We start from the raw sequence: 3,228 nt of genomic DNA, 5'->3' as shown, positions 1-3,228 counted from the left end.
CGTCCCAAGAGCCAGCTTCTGTAGCCGAGGATCAGACTGCCAGGGTCCCCTCCTTCGGCCGCCGCCCATTTCACAATGCACCCGACTCCTTTGGCCCCTCCTATAGGTGGTGAGCCTATAACCCTAACGTTGGAAGGGGGACCCACGTCTCCTCTTCGGGCTGAGCCCGGCCGGGCTCCGTGGGTGAAAGCCCGGCCACCAGGCGCTCGCCATCGTGCCCCACCTCCAGGCCTGGCTCCAGAGGGGGGCCCCGGTGACCCGCGTCCGGGCGAGGGAACGCCAGATCCAGTGTTTGTAKTCATCATAAGGGGTCTTCGATGTTACTGATAATATTTCATATTAAAATGTACACAAAATGAATAAAATAAACACTAGAATATAATTCTATTTTTTAAATAAAAAACAGGTATATGCATATCTGGGAGAAACCACTGTCCTGAAAAAAGCATGCCCTTTGAAGTACTGGAAGTCCAACCAGGCCTGTTTCCCTGCTCTTGCTCGTGTTGCATGCAGGTACCTCACTGCACCCTGCACCAGTGTGGACAGCGAGTGGCTATTCGGTGCCGTCTCCCATGTCATCAATGAGCAAAGGAATTGCATACATTGTGACAATGCCGAGATGCTTATTTTCATTCAGAAAAATCTGCCTCTTCAAATTAGACCTGTCACATAAGCAAGTCAGCATTAGTCTTTGAGCCTCATTTGGTTTGCTTTAAAAGTAGGCTATGGTTACTTATTTGGACTGAAACTGTTTTTATCGTTTGTGCCTTGTTTTTATTTGCACATTTTTCATTAGTCTTACAGAAGACATGGGTGGATGGAGCCCAGTTTATGATTTCTGTTATTGTGTTAGCCAAGTTATGGCTAGTTAAATAGGCTCATCAATCTTTCAGCCTAATTCAGCTGTGTAAAGGACTTTATTTCCTAATCTGAAAGGTCTGGACTGAAACTGTGTGCCTTTCTGTTTTTATTGCACACCACCTTGACATAGCATCTTTTTGATTTTGCTCATAGCAGCAGGGCTGACTGAGCTGAGTTTATAATTTCAATGACTGTATTAGCCCAAGTGATGGGCAGCCAAGTCTGTGTGCTCTTTTGTTTCCTTTCTTTGCATTTTACCTCATTTCTCAAGTGCTGTTTGTACCTCACAAAAATGTGCAGTTTTCAATTTTTTATTATTGCCAGCCACATTTTATTTAACAATGAAAATTACAGTAGGCTGCACATTTTACTTGTTATTTTAGTTGACATTACATGTTCCAAGCACTTTAACAGCTACAATGTTTAATTTTATTTAAGTCAAATTTGTCCTAGTTGTAGTGGGCATTGTCAGGATTATCTCAGGGAGATCATGATTCAAGCTATTGTTTGAGACAAAAAATGTTAAAAATAAATATGGCAGTTTTTCCATAACTTCAGTTGAATTGGTTCTTATTTTGTACAGACTGTTTGCCTATGGAATGTATCCAGTGGGGCAACTCAATAAAGCAGGCATAATGTCCCTGACAGGAGATAATTTCACCTTAATATCGGTTTGTAAAATCGGTTAATATCGTAATCGGAAATTTAGTGTTAAACAATATCGGCATATCGAATATCGGCAAAAAGTCAATGTCGAGCCTCTCTAATATTTGTAGATGGATGTTTTGAGTCCAGGAGAAGCATTTTACTTTTCCTTTGTCCTTGAAGGGCGGTAAAGGAGGAAATCAAGGGACAAGTAGGATGATGGGGGAGAGTGGCAGGATGGTGGCTTCAGGTGACCGAAGCATACGGGTTGATTCCAGAGAGAGGTGACGAGCAGGCAGATAACTCCTTGACAGAAGGCTTAGTCAATCAATCCAGATTGACAAATAGCTTGGCAAGACGAAGGGAGTCCCAGCAGACCTTTGAATACTACAGGATGCAGAAAACAAAAGGTTAGTTTTCTACTAAAAACCTAAGAGGCTTGGTCAGAGGTCAATTACCAGTAGGTAACAAGATGTTCCAGCCTGGAAGGTCTGTTTTGCTGCTCTATATATCTGCCAGGTGCTTGTCAGGGTTAACTGGCAACAGGTGCAGTCTACTCTCTCTCTCTCCTGCCACAGGAGCTGTAAAACAGAGTCTAGGGAGAGATACTGAATCCCCACATGATGTTGATCTTAGTCTTGCTGGTATCAGTGCAGCTGTCACTAATATCTTCTTCTGTACTTTGTCACCTTGGTAGACCTCTACCTTTTTGGTGGGAGTCTTTCTTCATCTTACCTACTGCTCTTATATTGTGGACTGTCTCAGGAGCATCTTTGCACAGGCTACATCTTGTGATAGATCCCTATCTGTAGTGTTCCTGTGCTGCCGTGATTAGTACCTCTACACTGTTCTTTAATCCAGTCTTTAGTCTGACAATTCTACCAGCAGAGTATCTGATCAAATGCAGACATACAGTTTGATGACCCGACACTTAATAAAAATAGAAAGAAAGAAACTGTTCCCTTTTAACAGAACTTGTACCTGAGTACACCTGTATCCTTATAGAGAAGTGTCGTTTAAAAATGGAGGTCTGAATAATAGCAGGAACTCACTTGGATTTCTTATCAAAAATATAATCTTGTTTCTGACTCCAGTCAGTTTCACAGCAGTACACAGTTGACAGGCCTCAGAGTAAAAAGGCCTTCATCATCTCTGAAACCCAAACAAAACACAGGTTGTCCCAGGCTGCAGAGACTCCACAAAACGAATGTCTACCCATATCATAATGATTGAACTATTTGACCTCTTCAGGTTCTTCCTGGTTACACCCCTGAAGGTGGTAATGTTTACGTCACACGTCAGAACATAACCAGCTTTTGTTAATGCTAGAGAGAAAATGTATGATAACACACACCAACTCTCATTCTCTGCTTTAAACTTAAGGCTGCAATGATCAGAAGATGTAAAAATGTAGTATTGGATCTAATATTCAGTGGATTATTTACAAAATTTCCTTCATCCTATCAAAATATATTCCTTTCAGAGTACAACGACATTACAATGTGACAAAGTGTTTTAGCAGAAAGTGAAAAGGTCTCAGAAAGGAAGAAAATTAAGAAGGAAAGACGTGACATTAACAAGGACAAAAGGAAATATTAACACAATTAATTCTTAATAATTTGAAATAAAGAAAAAAACTAAAGTAGCTTTTAATAATGAAAATGTTCTTGTTCATCTTCTCTACATTATCTGTTCTGTTAGGCTTACTGCTTTATGAAGCCC

Source organism: Austrofundulus limnaeus, unplaced genomic scaffold (genome assembly GCF_001266775.1).
Source record: "Austrofundulus limnaeus strain Quisiro unplaced genomic scaffold, Austrofundulus_limnaeus-1.0 Scaffold559, whole genome shotgun sequence".
Taxonomy (NCBI): domain Eukaryota; kingdom Metazoa; phylum Chordata; class Actinopteri; order Cyprinodontiformes; family Rivulidae; genus Austrofundulus; species Austrofundulus limnaeus.
Note: the sequence above shows the minus strand (reverse complement) of the source record.